Source organism: Syngnathus scovelli, chromosome 9 (genome assembly GCF_024217435.2).
Source record: "Syngnathus scovelli strain Florida chromosome 9, RoL_Ssco_1.2, whole genome shotgun sequence".
NCBI classification, from domain to species: domain Eukaryota; kingdom Metazoa; phylum Chordata; class Actinopteri; order Syngnathiformes; family Syngnathidae; genus Syngnathus; species Syngnathus scovelli.
Window position 1 is genome coordinate 12,367,608 of NC_090855.1, and position 17,700 is coordinate 12,385,307.

Below are 17,700 nucleotides of genomic sequence, written 5' to 3' on the forward strand. Positions count from 1 at the left end.
GGTACCCCTGGAGATTTATTCGGCCCTAAATATCGACGCAAGGCTCGAATATCTTTGTGAGCCTTGTGCTCAGGTGTAATTTTGCCAGCTGAAAGGCACTCGAATCCGTCGCCGTTATTTCATTTACACACACGTGCCCTGGTTGGGATGCGGACACTGCGGGTAAATCGGCTTAAAAAGCATTCAAAGCGATGGCTGTGAAAAGATAGATTGACATATCTGCTGCTTAAGCTGTCTAATAACACTCATGTGCACTGTGTGCTGTGGTTTGGATGGGAAAACCTTTTTGATTGACTTGAGAAAGAAAAAAAATGTGACATTGGATCATTCTTCAAACATTTGGAGAACTTACATATGCAACATAAAAAGGATAGCTTACTCCATAGGGTTTGGGTCTGGCGACACGCTTGGCCAGCTTTCTTCTCAAGAAATGACCACCGGTGCCGTTGAGCAGAGCGCCTGCTGATGCAATGCGGCCCCCGGTGGCAGTAATGGCAGTTTGATTGCGCTTGCAGGGGTGATGGTGTCGTGTGGCAGACGAGTAACTGTTTCTCACCTCCTAATAGACGACCGGCCTATTTTTAATCTCTTCAATTTGATTGCCTTCCAAAAACAGGCCGCCCTGCCCATCTGTCTCTCTTAAAGAAGCCTCCTAAAGGGATTTTAATCATCTCGCTCGGAGCCGCTCAGGCAAATCGCTAGTACGTCTCTCGCTCACGCATGCAAAATGGTCCCCATGTTGTTGCTTCATAGTCTCGCTACTTGTCGCCGCGACGACATATTGTCTCGGCTCCTTTGTGTCATATCTGTGCAGCCCTTTAGACCTCATTGGAGGCTCCCACAGACGCCGCTCCCCCCCCTCAACAACCCTGTCCCTATTTATCCCCTCAATTCTTTATTTCCCTTCAAACGGGGGGGACAACGTCAGCCGTGACATCAATCAGGGAAAGCGAATATTTAGCCGGCGCTAATTTCCACCCATAGCCCGGAGACAGGCTTAGCTGACAAAACTCATTCCTGCGCAGAACAAAACTGTCCCTGTGTTGAGAGCCCCCCCTCCTGCACCCCCCACTCTTCACTCCACCGTTCCCCTGATCCCTGCCGCCTTGTGCATACACACACACACACACACACACACACACACACACACACACACACACACACACACGCACACATCCTTGTTAACCTCCCTCTGCAGGACCCAACTTAATTTACCGAGTTCTGGGGTCCACCCTTTCTAGTGGTCCAAGAACTATGAAAAAAATCAGGCAACTCCCAAAAAAAATCTTGTTACTAAAAATCACTTTCAATAAACACAATTTGAAACTTTTTTTTTCATGTCAGTTTTTCAGTCATATCTGGGGCCTGTTTCTAACATTCCGGCTTTGCGGGGTCCACCTTTACACACATGAGATTTTTAGTCAGTTATGGGGATCGCTTTTAATATTTCAACCTTAAGAGGTCTACCTATACACACATTATTTTTTTAGCCAGTTATGGAGCTTGCTGTTAAGATTTAAGACTTGTTAGGTCTGCCTTTATAAAGAGGATCTATCAAGTTCAACCCCAACCCTAATCTAACCCAAACATGCATTTGTGTGGACTTAATCATTTGAGAAAACCTAAAAATTTTGTTAGTGTTATTAATACTTTCATCTGGCTAAATATACTAGATATACATTGAAATGTGCATTCTAAAATACATTCTGAAGTCTTTATTCAGATTCTGGTCCATTTTCCTTGGTCACAGTCTTAATATTCTTCAATTTGTTCAGTCATATTGGTACATTTTAAAATATTTAAATTCTGCATTTTAGCTAACTATAAAGTACACAGGATTTACAAGTAATAATTGTCGAGTCAAAATTTTAAATGGACACATTACAAATGTAGCCAATGAATAAAGGAACTTATTTAATCTAACATTTACGAACAGGAGAAGTGGAGCATAAAAAAAATCACAAACAAATAGTGAACAAATGGTGAAACAGGACCAGCCATGTGTTTCTATCTCTGTTAAGGGAAGCTGTTTCACTCATATTTTCTCCTCATGGTGGTTATTCTCTTTTTGACAAAGTACTTAACAGCTCGGTGCTTGTGGTTCTGCAGCAATGCATCTCTCGCAGTCAAGCTTACCAGGAACCTGATTTGTCAATATATACTTCCTTGAATGTTTATTTACTGCAGCACATTCCTCTGGGGTCCAGCTTCTTTTCACAACTTTTCCGTTACCTAAGGGCATAGGAAGAGCACTTTTTAGTTTACAACTTAATTAGAACAAAATTGCATAAAGAATACATTCACTTTATGTACAATTATCCGACAATATAATTCAAATGAGATATTTTATAACGTCAACTATCTTTGTCAACAGTGATGAGCCTACAATAGACATAAGTAAATCAGTTAATATCTGAGATATTAATCCGGTCATTTAAGTTGCTAGGTGGTCTTCAGTGTCAGCTGTTTTGATATTAACAAAATTAAAAATAGATGCACAAAAGGGTAACATTAGAATGCCCCCAGTTTTGGTGGTGGGGGAAAGAGGTCTCTCATTTTCTTGATTACTTTTAAGCAGTTTTGCATTTGACCAGAATGTCACTGCTGGTAGATGAAGCAATTCCTGGACCCTACAGAGGTTGCACAGGCAGTCAAACTCCACCATGGCAGCACATTGGGATGCACCATTTCTCTGACAAAACCATTAAGAACAGATACAAGTTGTTGCAAAATCAGGGAAAATAAAAAATAAAAATCAGAGAAAAACTTTTTTCAGACAGTGTTTTACATGTATGGGGAATTTGCTTTGATAACATGCTACACATGGACAAACAAAGATGATAAAAGTAAATTTGGAAATATATAATGTGTAAAAAATTAAATGCAAGCTGTATAAGAATGGTATCTGCCTTGGTGTGACAATGTGTGAATTTGCATATTCACTAATAGGTTAATCTAGAGCAATTTTTCTTTCTCTCTTTTGAGGTAAATGTGTCATGTATACATTACCTCTATTTAAAAATAGATGTAAACAAACATCTCACATATAATCAAGGTTAGCAATGACCTGTAACTCACATGAGAAAGGATGGGTCAATTTTCATTTTATGACAAAATTCAAAAGTTTAGACCTTACATGTCTAAGAAAAAAGGTCAAGTGGTGTTTAATATATCTTGCTTGGGTCATCTAAATCTTAGTAAGCAGCATATGTGAGGATAATTAGATACTGATACAGTAGTAACAATTGGGCAATTTAAAAGCAACTGTGATAAAGTTATATATTGAAAAGGATTACTCTAAACTCACCTCCCTTTTTGGCAGACTTTTCATTACTTGGGCCACGAGATGCGGAGGTACAAGAGGTCACTTCTATCACTTCTGGGATCAGCCCATCTGAAATGATGATTTTTAAGTACAGAAAAAAAAACACAGTATAGCAATATTCTAAAACAAAAATTAACTGCACCTGTATAAGAATGCTTGGTCAAATTTAATATACTCTTGTTTTGAGCAGATTGATTTGCAGAGGTACAGAGCAGTCCTTTTGGGAATCATTGTCAGTATCATCACTGTCTGAGTAGTCCACTTTGAGAAACTCCTTTGATAATTGATAGCTCTATGGAGGGAATTAAAAGAAATGTGTTGTTAGTTTCTGCAAGCTACTCTTATATGCTGTATTAATATAAAGACTAGAATTTCTTTGCTCAAAATAATTAAAATTTCTGTCCAATATCTTAACTGGTAGACGACCGGTGCTGTACACATCCTCTGAAATATGCCAAAACCTTATATCACAGGAAATTTTACATATAAAACATGGAAAAGGCTCCAAAATTTACAACAAAGAAGCCACAAGAAACCATATTTCAGAAATCTGTTATGTGTGTGTGAATGATTGGCTTGGTTGGAATAACCATGACAACCTTAGATCCATACGGAGGGCCCCACAAGTAGCCATCAGAAATCTGTTATGTGTGTGTGAATGATTGGCTTGGTTGGACACCCATGGGCGCATGTTTCAACAATCCATCTATAGGTGTGTGTGCCACTGGTTCGTTTGGGCTCTATGAGGAGAACCACTAAAACCGTGTGATCCAATGGTTGGCTGAATGCTGTTTAAGGTACCTTCTGACTAAAGAACAGCTTTCCAACTAAAAGCTGTAAACTAAGAGAACAAGAAAAGGTCTACAAAGTTTATTTCTTACAACAAAGTCGCACTGAATGTTACCCGTTGGCTGGCATCTTGTTTGATGTTATCATCAGGGTCAGAGTCCTGCCAAGTTCTGGCTGGTTCAGGCAGCGCACCATCAACAGGAGCCTGAGAGCCTGTCACCTGGAATTAAAACCACAAATAACTTACCAACATCATACAGACACCACAAATGACAGACTCAAGACCTGTATAGTTAAATCATGTGAAGTTAGTCCCCGAAACCAAACAAGCTTTTCTAACTAAAGTGTTCCAGTCAGTTCTGGATGTCTAATCAGGTCCTATAACAGCATCTTTATGGATGTAGTGGAGCATCCTTCAGCATGACACTTTAGCCGTTTAGCTGTTGAGGATGTGTGGAACTATAGCTGTAATATAATCAGCCTCCATAATGTCCATAACCAAAATATGATCTAAAAACATGAGACAACCTTCGATCCATACGGAGGGCCCCACAAGTAGCCATCAGAAATCTGTTATTATGTGAGTGTGAATGATTGGCTTGGTTGGAATAACCAAGACAACTTTAGATCCATACGGAGGGCCCCACAAGTAGCCATCACAAATCTGTTATGTGTGTGTGAATGATTGGCTTGGTTGGACACCCATGGGCGCATGTTTCAACAATCCATCTATAGGTGTGTGTGCCACTGGTTCGTTTGGGCTCTATGAGGAGAACCACTAAAACCGTGTGATCCAATGGTTGGCTGAATGCTGTTTAAGGTACCTTCTGACTAAAGAACAGCTTTCCAACTAAAAGCTGTAAACTAAGAGAACAAGAAAAGGTCTACAAAGTTTATTTCTTACAACAAAGTCTAACTGAATGTTACCTGTTGGCTGGCATCTTGTTTGATGTTATCATCAGGGTCAGAGTCCTGCCAAGTTCTGGCTGATTCAGGTAGCGCACCATCAACAGGAGCCTGAGAGCCTGTCACCTGGAATTAAAACCACAAATAACTTACCAACATCATACAGACACCACAAATGACAGACTCAAGACCTGTATAGTTAAATCATGTGAAGTTAGTCCCCAAAACCAAACAAGCTTTTCTAACTAAAGTGTTCCAGTCAGTTCTGGATGTCTAATCAGGTCCTATAACAGCATCTTTATGGATGTAGTGGAGCATCCTTGAGCATGACACTTTAGCCGTTTAACTGTTGAGGATGTGTGGAACTATAGCTGTAATATAATCAGCCTCCATAATGTCCATAACCAAAATATGATCTAAAAACATGAGACAACCTTCGATCCATACGGAGGGCCCCACAAGTAGCTATCAGAAATCTGTTATTATGTGTGTGTGAATGATTGGCTTGGTTGGAATAACCAAGACAACTTTAGATCCATACGGAGGGCCCCACAAGTAGCCATCAGAAATCTGTTATTATGTGTGTGTGAATGATTGGCTTGGTTGGAATAACCAAGACAACTTTCGATCCATGCGGAGGGCCCCACAAGTAGCCATCAGAAATCTTTTATGTGTGTGTGAATGATTGGCTTGGTTGGACACCCATGGGCGCATGTTTCAAATATCCATCTATAGGTGTGTGTGCCACTGGTTCGTTTGGGCTCTATGAGGAGAACCACTAAAACCGTGTGATCCAATGGTTGGCTGAATGCTGTTTAAGGTACCTTCTGACTAAAGAACAGCTTTCCAACTAAAAGCTGTAAACTAAGAGAACAAGAAAAGGTCTACAAAGTTTATTTCTTACAACAAAGTCTAACTGAATGTTACCTGTTGGCTGGCATCTTGTTTGATGTTATTATCAGGGTCAGAGTCCTGCCAAGTTCTGGCTGGTTCAGGCAGCGCACCATCAACGGGAGCCTGAGAGCCTGTCACCTGGAATTAAAACCACAAATAACTTACCAACATCATACAGACACCACAAATGACAGACTCAAGACCTGTATAGTTACATCATGTGAAGTTAGTCCCCGAAACCAAACAAGCTTTTCTAACTAAAGTGTTACAGTCAGTTCTGGATGTCTAATCAGGTCCTATAACAGCATCTTTATGGATGTAGTGGAGCATCCTTGAGCATGACACTTTAGCCGTTTAACTGTTGAGGATGTGTGGAACTATAGCTGTAATATAATCAGCCTCCATAATGTCCATAACCAAAATATGATCTAAAAACATGAGACAACCTTCGATCCATACGGAGGGCCCCACAAGTAGCTGTCAGAAATCTGTTATTATGTGTGTGTGAATGATTGGCTTGGTTGGAATAACCAAGACAACTTTAGATCCATACGGAGGGCCCCACAAGTAGCCATCAGAAATCTGTTATTATGTGTGTGTGAATGATTGGCTTGGTTGGAATAACCAAGACAACTTTCGATCCATGCGGAGGGCCCCACAAGTAGCCATCAGAAATCTTTTATGTGTGTGTGAATGATTGGCTTGGTTGGACACCCATGGGCGCATGTTTCAAATATCCATCTATAGGTGTGTGTGCCACTGGTTCGTTTGGGCTCTATGAGGAGAACCACTAAAACCGTGTGATCCAATGGTTGGCTGAATGCTGTTTAAGGTACCTTCTGACTAAAGAACAGCTTTCCAACTAAAAGCTGTAAACTAAGAGAACAAGAAAAGGTCTACAAAGTTTATTTCTTACAACAAAGTCTAACTGAATGTTACCTGTTGGCTGGCATCTTGTTTGATGTTATTATCAGGGTCAGAGTCCTGCCAAGTTCTGGCTGGTTCAGGCAGCGCACCATCAACGGGAGCCTGAGAGCCTGTCACCTGGAATTAAAACCACAAATAACTTACCAACATCATACAGACACCACAAATGACAGACTCAAGACCTGTATAGTTAAATCATGTGAAGTTAGTCCCCAAAACCAAACAAGCTTTTCTAACTAAAGTGTTACAGTCAGTTCTGGATGTCTAATCAGGTCCTATAACAGCATCTTTATGGATGTAGTGGAGCATCCTTGAGCATGACACTTTAGCCGTTTAACTGTTGAGGATGTGTGGAACTATAGCTGTAATATAATCAGCCTCCATAATGTCCATAACCAAAATATGATCTAAAAACATGAGACAACCTTCGATCCATACGGAGGGCCCCACAAGTAGCTATCAGAAATCTGTTATTATGTGTGTGTGAATGATTGGCTTGGTTGGAATAACCAAGACAACTTTAGATCCATACGGAGGGCCCCACAAGTAGCCATCAGAAATCTGTTATTATGTGTGTGTGAATGATTGGCTTGGTTGGAATAACCAAGACAACTTTCGATCCATACGGAGGGCCCCACAAGTAGCCATCAGAAATCTGTTATGTGTGTGTGAATGATTGGCTTGGTTGGACACCCATGGGCGCATGTTTCAACAATCCTTCTATAGGTGTGTGTGCCACTGGTTCGTTTGGGCTCTATGAGGAGAACCACTAAAACCGTGTGATCCAATGGTTGGCTGAATGCTGTTTAATGTACCTTCTGACTAAAGAACAGCTTTCCAACTAAAAGCTGTAAACTAAGAGAACAAGAAAAGGTCTACAAAGTTTATTTTTTACAACAAAGTCTAACTGAATGTTACCTGTTGGCTGGCATCTTGTTTGATGTTATCATCAGGGTCAGAGTCCTGCCAAGTTCTGGCTGGTTCAGGCAGCGCACCGTCAACAGGAGCCTGAGAGCCTGTCACCTGGAATTAAAACCACAAATAACTTACCAACATCATACAGACACCACAAATGACAGACTCAAGACCTGTATAGTTAAATCATGTGAAGTTAGTCCCAAAACCAAACAAGCTTTTCCAACTAAAGTGTTCCAGTCAGTTCTGGATGTCTAATCAGGTCCTATAACAGCATCTTTATGGATGTAGTGGAGCATCCTTGAGCATGACACTTTAGCCGTTTAACTGTTGAGGATGTGTGGAACTATAGCTGTAATATAATCAGCCTCCATAATGTCCATAACCAAAATATGATCTAAAAACATGAGACAACCTTCGATCCATACGGAGGGCCCCACAAGTAGCTATCAGAAATCTGTTATTATGTGTGTGTGAATGATTGGCTTGGTTGGAATAACCAAGACAACTTTAGATCCATACGGAGGGCCCCACAAGTAGCCATCAGAAATCTGTTATTATGTGTGTGTGAATGATTGGCTTGGTTGGAATAACCAAGACAACTTTCGATCCATGCGGAGGGCCCCACAAGTAGCCATCAGAAATCTTTTATGTGTGTGTGAATGATTGGCTTGGTTGGACACCCATGGGCGCATGTTTCAAATATCCATCTATAGGTGTGTGTGCCACTGGTTCGTTTGGGCTCTATGAGGAGAACCACTAAAACCGTGTGATCCAATGGTTGGCTGAATGCTGTTTAAGGTACCTTCTGACTAAAGAACAGCTTTCCAACTAAAAGCTGTAAACTAAGAGAACAAGAAAAGGTCTACAAAGTTTATTTCTTACAACAAAGTCTAACTGAATGTTACCTGTTGGCTGGCATCTTGTTTGATGTTATTATCAGGGTCAGAGTCCTGCCAAGTTCTGGCTGGTTCAGGCAGCGCACCATCAACGGGAGCCTGAGAGCCTGTCACCTGGAATTAAAACCACAAATAACTTACCAACATCATACAGACACCACAAATGACAGACTCAAGACCTGTTTAGTTAAATCATGTGAAGTTAGTCCCCAAAACCAAACAAGCTTTTCTAACTAAAGTGTTACAGTCAGTTCTGGATGTCTAATCAGGTCCTATAACAGCATCTTTATGGATGTAGTGGAGCATCCTTGAGCATGACACTTTAGCCGTTTAACTGTTGAGGATGTGTGGAACTATAGCTGTAATATAATCAGCCTCCATAATGTCCATAACCAAAATATGATCTAAAAACATGAGACAACCTTCGATCCATACGGAGGGCCCCACAAGTAGCTATCAGAAATCTGTTATTATGTGTGTGTGAATGATTGGCTTGGTTGGAATAACCAAGACAACTTTAGATCCATACGGAGGGCCCCACAAGTAGCCATCAGAAATCTGTTATGTGTGTGTGAATGATTGGCTTGGTTGGACACCCATGGGCGCATGTTTCAACAATCCTTCTATAGGTGTGTGTGCCACTGGTTCGTTTGGGCTCTATGAGGAGAACCACTAAAACCGTGTGATCCAATGGTTGGCTGAATGCTGTTTAATGTACCTTCTGACTAAAGAACAGCTTTCCAACTAAAAGCTGTAAACTAAGAGAACAAGAAAAGGTCTACAAAGTTTATTTCTTACAACAAAGTCTAACTGAATGTTACCTGTTGGCTGGCATCTTGTTTGATGTTATCATCAGGGTCAGAGTCCTGCCAAGTTCTGGCTGGTTCAGGCAGCGCACCGTCAACAGGAGCCTGAGAGCCTGTCACCTGGAATTAAAACCACAAATAACTTACCAACATCATACAGACACCACAAATGACAGACTCAAGACCTGTATAGTTAAATCATGTGAAGTTAGTCCCCAAAACCAAACAAGCTTTTCTAACTAAAGTGTTCCAGTCAGACCTGATGTCTAATCAGGTCCCATAACAGCATCTTTATGGATGTAGTGGAGCATCCTTCAGCATGACACTTTAGCCGTTTTGCTGTTGAGGATGTGTGGAACTATAGCTGTAATATAATCAGCCTCCATAATGTCCATAACCAAAATATGATCTAAAAACATGAGACAACTTTCGATCCATACGGAGGGCCCCACAAGTAGCCATCAGAAATCTGTTATTGTGTGTGTGTGAATGATTGGCTTGGTTGGAATAACCAAGACAACTTTCGATCCATACGGAGGGCCCCACAAGTAGCCATGAGAAATCTATTATGTGTGTGTGAATGATTGGCTTGGTTGGAATAACCAAGACAACTTTCGATCCATACGGAGGGCCCCACAAGTAGCCATCAGAAATCTGTTATGTGTGTGTGAATGATTGGCTTGGTTGGACACCCATGGGCGCATGTTTCAAATATCCATGTAGAGGTGTGTGTGCCACTGGTTCGTTTGGGCTCTATGAGGAGAACCACTAAAACCGTGTGATCCAATGGTTGGCTGAATGCTGTTTAAGGTACCTTCTGACTAAAGAACAGCTTTCCAACTAAAAACTGTAAACTAAGAGAACAAGAAAAGGTCTACAAAGTTTATTTCTTACAACAAAGTCTAACTGAATGTTACCTGTTGGCTGGCATCTTGTTTGATGTTATCATCAGGGTCAGAGTCCTGCCAAGTTCTGGCTGGTTCAGGCAGAGCACCGTCAACAGGAGCCTGAGAGCCTGTCACCTGGAATTAAAACCACAAATAACTTACCAACATCATACAGACACCACAAATAACAGACTCAAGACCTGTATAGTTAAATCATGTGAAGTTAGTCCCCAAAACCAAACAAGCTTTTCTAACTAAAGTGTTCCAGTCAGACCTGATGTCTAATCAGGTCCTATAACAGCATCTTTATGGATGTAGTGGAGCATCCTTCAGCATGACACTTTAGCCGTTTAGCTGTTGAGGATGTGTGGAACTATAGCTGTAATATAATCAGCCTCCATAATGTCCATAACCAAAATATGATCTAAAAACATGAGGCAACCTTTGATCCATACGGAGGGCCCCACAAGTAGCCATCAGAAATCTGTTATTGTGTGTGTGTGAATGATTGGCTTGGTTGGAATAACCAAGACAACTTTAGATCCATACGGAGGGCCCCACAAGTAGCCATCAGAAATCTGTTATGTGTGTGTGAATGATTGGCTTGGTTGGACACCCATGGGCGCATGTTTCAACAATCCTTCTATAGGTGTGTGTGCCACTGGTTCGTTTGGGATCTATGAGGAGAACCACTAAAACCGTGTGATCCAATGGTTGGCTGAATGCTGTTTAAGGTACCTTCTGACTAAAGAACAGCTTTCCAACTAAAAGCTGTAAACTAAGAGAACAAGAAAAGGTCTACAAAGTTTATTTCTTACAACAAAGTCTAACTGAATGTTACCTGTTGGCTGGCATCTTGTTTGATGTTATCATCAGGGTCAGAGTCCTGCCAAGTTCTGGCTGGTTCAGGCAGCGCACCGTCAACAGGAGCCTGAGAGCCTGTCACCTGGAATTAAAACCACAAATAACTTACCAACATCATACAGACACCACAAATGACAGACTCAAGACCTGTATAGTTAAATCATGTGAAGTTAGTCCCCAAAACCAAACAAGCTTTTCTAACTAAAGTGTTCCAGTCAGACCTGATGTCTAATCAGGTCCCATAACAGCATCTTTATGGATGTAGTGGAGCATCCTTCAGCATGACACTTTAGCCGTTTTGCTGTTGAGGATGTGTGGAACTATAGCTGTAATATAATCAGCCTCCATAATGTCCATAACCAAAATATGATCTAAAAACATGAGACAACTTTCGATCCATACGGAGGGCCCCACAAGTAGCCATCAGAAATCTGTTATTGTGTGTGTGTGAATGATTGGCTTGGTTGGAATAACCAAGACAACTTTAGATCCATACGGAGGGCCCCACAAGTAGCCATCAGAAATCTGTTGTGTGTGTGAATGATTGGCTTGGTTGGACACCCATGGGCGCATGTTTTAACAATCCTTCTATAGGTGTGTGTGCCACTGGTTCGTTTGGGCTCTATGAGGAGAACCACTAAAACCATGTGATCCAATGGTTGGCTGAATGCTGTTTAAGGTACCTTCTGACTAAAGAACAGCTTTCCAACTAAAAGCTGTAAACTAAGAGAACAAGGAAAGGTCTACAAAGTTTATTTCTTACAACAAAGTCTAACTGAATGTTACCTGTTGGCTGGCATCTTGTTTGATGTTATCATCAGGGCCAGAGTCCTGCCAAGTTCTGGCTGGTTCAGGCAGCGCACCGTCAACAGGAGCCTGAGAGCCTGTCACCTGGAATCAAAACCACAAATAACTTACCAACATCATACTGAGAGTAATTCAAATAAAAGAGACAAAAATCTTCCTTTTTTTAATAACAAATTAATATTCCAACTTGCATACTTGATCTTACTGACTTACTTTTTCACGCCATGGCCATTTAGAATCACCATAGTTGTAATTGATTTCAGTTCCCATTTCTATGTTTTTGATGGCAAAAAGGCACAAATGGGGCTCGTCATTTACTATTTTTTTCATGGTGCAGTTTGGAGACTTGTGGTTGTCATTCACTAATCTTCCAAGAGAGCCATCCTCTGTTGATGCATCAATACTAGGAAAGAAAAAACAGAAATCAAACATTTTGTATCATATAACTAGTTTTTTAGTAAAATAAAAGTTGGCTTACAGAAATAAAAACTTGCAACATTTCAAAAGAAAAGTTGAGAGGGAAACAATGTCTTTTTGAACGTCATAGCACTAAATAAAAAAAATTGTTAATGCCACAATCCTGATGTGTTATTGAAATATTGCTTCTGAGTGACTCACTAATTTAGGGTATTTTATTCCAGTCTCTTTCTAGAGTTCATAATTATTGTATAGAAAATATTTGGATATACATACCACCAGTAATGATTCTGCCATTCAAAGTCAAAGAGAAATGTACTCTCCTTTTCAGAGTACTTGCTTGTTTGGCAAAATATTTCTTTAAGATACACCTTTAACCAAATAATTGTGGTGTTATCTTACAATTTTAATACTAAGTTCTCGCTTAGAAACAGAAATACAACAACCAATCTGAATTTGATTGTTATTTGTGTTGTTTTATAAAATAAATAAATATATACTTAATGGATAAATGGTCTAAAAATGAGTTTATTACCTTTTTGATCATCAATAAATCTTTCCACTAGTCCAGGTTTGTCCTTTGAGGATTAAATGTAAAAGGCTGCTTCATCAGCAGGCTTTTTTCTTGCTTTCCTTTTGGACATTTCTGGCTCTAAAAAATAATTCAAAACATGGCAGAGAGAACTTTAACAAGCACTCTATATTAATTTTAAAAGATTTGTAATCATCCACTGTATAAAGACTGAAGGAATAAGCCTGGCCTGAGAACTAACAGAACAAGAGTGATTAAAGAAAGAATATTTTTCAGAAAATACTGATATATTAATGAAAATGTTTGTCGGTTTGAAGCTGAGCTTTGTTACTTTTAACTAGTCACAGTTCCAACCAGGTGCTGCATCCAAAGAAAAGTTATTTCAATAGTTTTACCAGTATAACTCGTTATACTTTTCAGGAGCTACCAACTCGTTTTTATTATGTTTGTGTTTGAAAAGTGAACGTAGCATCCTGATTAGCGGTAGCTAATTAGCCAATAAGCTAGTTTCCGGATAGTTTTATTTGCGTCAGAATGCTTGTGTTATTTAAAGAAAGCATTCTTACATGATAGAAAACCACCGAGAAATACAGAAGACATGCAGATATATCATAACACTGAGCACACACGTGTTTGACGAGTTTTGAAGTGGTTTCGGCAATTACGGCCAGAGTCCGGTTCTGGGCTTAGCAATTATGAAACATTAGCACATCGAAATCATCCTGAATTCGTTCTATAACTCTGTCGTTCTCTTTTACACCATTGTTTTTAAAACCACTGCAAGCTAAGATGAATAACAAGTTAAAAAGCCGGACTGTCTGAGGGGAAAACGTTACGCCATCCGAGTGACAATATACCGAATCCGAAGCCATAATCATTGCATATAAACCCCTCGGGGTCTGGACAAAAAGCATTTCTACATCAGTTTCTTGTACTTAGTATTTACATGCAGTTGATTTACTCACCGTGTATGTTGTGTTTCGTTATGAGCAGCGTGTCTTCGTCGCGGAGCAGTCTCAGTCTGGCGGCGTCACACGTGGCGAAGTGACGTTAAGCTGGTGGTTTTAGCCGCATGAAGCTAACACATGCAATACCTGCTAATTTAACTAATATGTAAACTGATGGTAAAGAATAAATTACTATTTATTTATACCTTTATTTTTATGTTTAGAACATGAAAAATGCACGAGATGCTGATTTAACTAATATGTAAACTGATGGTAAAGAATAAATTACTATTTATTTATACCTTTATTTTTATGTTTAGAACATGAAAAATGCACGAGACAGTTTTTAAAATAAGCCTAATAGAATGAGCGTATTTTTATAAAGCAAGTGTAATGAATATTAAATAACGTAGATAAATTGCAATTGTAATGCAGGAATTTTATGTTTACAGTATTATTTTAGCTGCTATGGTTACTAAAATAATAATTACCTGGTTTAAATCTACAGGAAATAGCATTTTATTTTCTTAATCAACACTCGGATCACGAGGTGCCCTGATTGGTTGAATCACACACACTTCCGGTAGTGTGTATACTTGCAATACCACTTGCCATGGTCGGGGGGCCGCTACTGAGCACACACACTTCACACACACAATTCTCAACATTGCGACCATGAGGGGTAAGTGAAAAAAATTCGTGAGGCATGTTGTTAGAGCATTTCAAGCTGTTTTAGAGTGGTTTCCCGAGTGGGGTCCATGATTTTGGACCCCACAACGACACAGGGCCCCACTTTGTTGGTGGGCTCCCTGTCTTCGGACCCCCCATACTAATAAAAACAAGTACACACAAACGCGCGCGCACACACACACACACACACACACACACACACACACACACACACACACACACACACAAACACACACAAAATCACAATAAACACAGTTAGCGCTTGTGTTAGCCCCTCTTGATTTAGCCCCATCAAATGAATGCGTGCCATGCAGGGGGATGCCCCTTTTGACCGAGACATAATGGCTCCATTCTGCGTGCAAAATGCTGGGCCAGTACCAATGGAGTGTGGCAAGCAGCTATCCACGGTGCCACTACAAGAGCAGCTGCTGCGTTTCTTAGCGGGGCACGGCCCAGCTCGGCGCGTCGCTTCACCCTTCAGCCGGCTTCCATCGGGGCCCGACGCTTTCTTCCCAGACCTCCCGTTTGACCCGCTTCTTCTTTGGGGGTGGGTTGAGCGGGGGGCATTTGGAGGGCACCCCTTTGTGTGCCTGGGACGGGGCCCCTTACGGCACCTCAATTTTCCCATCCCGCCCGTACCTCAGAGCGCAGCTGTCGCCACCGTGCCAGTCAGGTTATCCCCCACAAATCATCGGAGCAGACGTAACGAACCCTTGGCCCAATCATTGAGCCCAAGCAACAATATGAGATCATTTGACCTTTAAATAATGGCTTTAACATCATTTACCCCCCCCTCCCTTCCTCATCATTGCCACGGCAACCCTGGATGAAGTACTTCTACAGTAAACTCCCACCATCCACTCATGTCTTTTTAATTTTCCAAACATACTCTTAATAGTCAAGATTATGGTGCTCTCGTAGCAGCATCAAAGTACTTTTTGTTTTTCATTCATTTATCTTCGAGCGTCGCGGGCGTGCCGGAGCCTATCCCAGCTGACAGTCAAGCTAACACGCTAAGCTAGTATTTTCTTGCTTCGTGACTGTGTTGAAAAAAAAAACTACGCCACTCTGAACACGATCATGTCACGTTTCCTTTCAGTCTCGTTTTGCATGTGGGTATAAACCCTTAAACCAGAGTTGTCCGCTGACTTTCCCAGCTCTCCTCCTTTTTTGCTGTCAAGCTTTTAATTGGAGCACAAAGCAGCCAATCAGATGGATTGCTGTCTATTGTGCCAAATCATCTGTCTGGATGTTTAAAGCCTAATGAGAGTTGATTCTGATCAGCCAGGAGAATCTTGTTCACATTAATTGGCTGTGATTGGACCCTCTCAATTACCTTATCCTCTTTTACCATATAAGTAACCATATGATCCTCCTTTGACCCAATTCACTTGCTGTGTGCTGGCCTGCAAACCATAACAACCACTCCCCCCTCCTCCCCTGCCACCCCCCAAAAATATTATGGCGGCAGAAAGTGCATCTGTATAGACCCCGCCGCCGCTTCATTAATTATTTAGCGGCCTTTCTCGAAGGCCCGTTGTATTAAAGGGGGTTGTGTGGCGGTGATTTGAATAGGAAGTAGCTTCCCGGACCCGAGCGTGTGATGTGTGTGTTCCCCTGTCATTGTATGTTTCTGCCGGCTTCATTTGTCTGCCTCGCCGAGCCGGGGGGCTGCAGGAGAAATTTCCATTCGATGAATATTTAATACATAATAAAGTTTTTGATTTTATTCTATTCAATCTGAAAGGGGTGAAAATGTGGCAAAGCTTGCTAGGCCCCACTCAAGGACGGAAGGTGGCTGAATTTCCAAACATTTCAGTCTCACCACATCATCAAATCTCTATCTCTCCAAAAAGACGAGATATGTAAAAATAAGTTGAACATTAAGTCTTATATTTTTGCGGGTGACTCAATCCAATGTTTTTCTTTGTATTAGAATATGTTAAAGCAATACTATTGTTGGAGAAATTCAAAAAATATAAAATGCCACTTTCAGAGCCAACATCAAGTCGGAAATTGCCGCATCAGATGCTGAATCAGTATTGCTAGCACTGATTTTTACTATCCTGAAACTATTCAGTGCTTAAAAAATATTTAACATGATGAAAAGACAACTTTCAGCTACAAATTGAGCTGTAACGCCCATGAAAAATTGGGCAAAAAATTGGAATTGATCCGCAGTGCAAACGTAACCGTAGTGACTCAGATTTGAAATGACCCTCCTGGAATTGGAAGGATGCCCTTTGATAGGCCCGCTCTCCCGTCATATTTAATGGCCGTATAGCCGAGCTGACCGCCGCTGACCCGGCATGGCTCTGCGAGACACCCATCTGGGAGTGCCCCTGAATCGACTTGGGATTAGCTCAGGATTGTCTGGGATTACGCTGGGATAGAGAGGGATTAGTAGCGACTGCCTGTTTTGGGGGCCGTGAGGGCCATCGTTCGGCCAAATTGCCCCCTCCCGGCTCACGAGGCAGAAATGTGGCACGCAGCCACTTGCAAACGTGCCCCCATCTTCTACGTTGAAAGCAGAAAGATGTGGCGCGGGGAGCCTCGCCAACGTGGATGACGAGCGTCATGGCTGGCCGCCCTCTGAAATCTCCCAAATCTCTCTAGCAGGTGGATTCATCAGATAAAGAGGGTTTGGGATGACAGCAAATCCCTCCAAGTTTAGTGCGGCTGCTCTTCCCTCACACGGAGATCAAATTGAGATTTGAATCAGGCGGGTCACGCAGAGTTTCAGCCCCAAGTGCAAGTGCTGCTCGGCCAAGGTTGACCCCCCCCCCCCCCACTGACTCTCAGATGGTCAACTTGAATCTCAAACAGCCTTACTTGCACAACATTGGGAAAAAAAAATCCAACGCAAATACAACCACGGTGGTGCAGTCTTTTCTTAGAAGTCAAGGTTGGGTGACGCTAGATTTCACTTTAGGCAGCATATGAAGGGGGAGATTTAGAGCGGCGTGATAGGTTGGAGGGGGGAGGATGAGGGACGTTTTTTGGGAGGGGTGTGTGGAATAGTTGGCGCGTCAAGAAGCCGTCAGTAGCAGGGAGCGGGCGTCCCCTGCGGGCCTTTGCACAGCCGAGATGAAAGG

The 17,700-nt window shown here is 41.5% G+C and overlaps 1 protein-coding gene and 1 long non-coding RNA gene across 4 annotated transcripts in view; one reads left to right on the forward strand and one right to left on the reverse strand.

Moving 5' to 3' along the window:
• The window catches only part of LOC125975676 (forkhead box protein O6), a 47,197-nt gene that overhangs the window by 24,113 nt on the left and 5,384 nt on the right, over window positions 1-17,700 (forward strand). The window lies entirely within an intron of this gene.
• Window positions 1,701-4,382, reverse strand: LOC137840610 (uncharacterized). 3 transcript variants are annotated; one of them, XR_011087376.1, is made up of 4 exons: window positions 4,207-4,374; window positions 3,468-3,617; window positions 3,308-3,394; window positions 1,701-2,232 (listed from the first exon to the last, which is right to left on the reverse strand). It is a non-coding gene; the product is annotated as an uncharacterized lncRNA (long non-coding RNA). The 3 variants fall into 3 exon arrangements; XR_011087377.1 differs by having other exon boundaries at window positions 3,308-3,617; window positions 4,230-4,382; XR_011087375.1 differs by having other exon boundaries at window positions 3,308-3,617; window positions 4,207-4,382.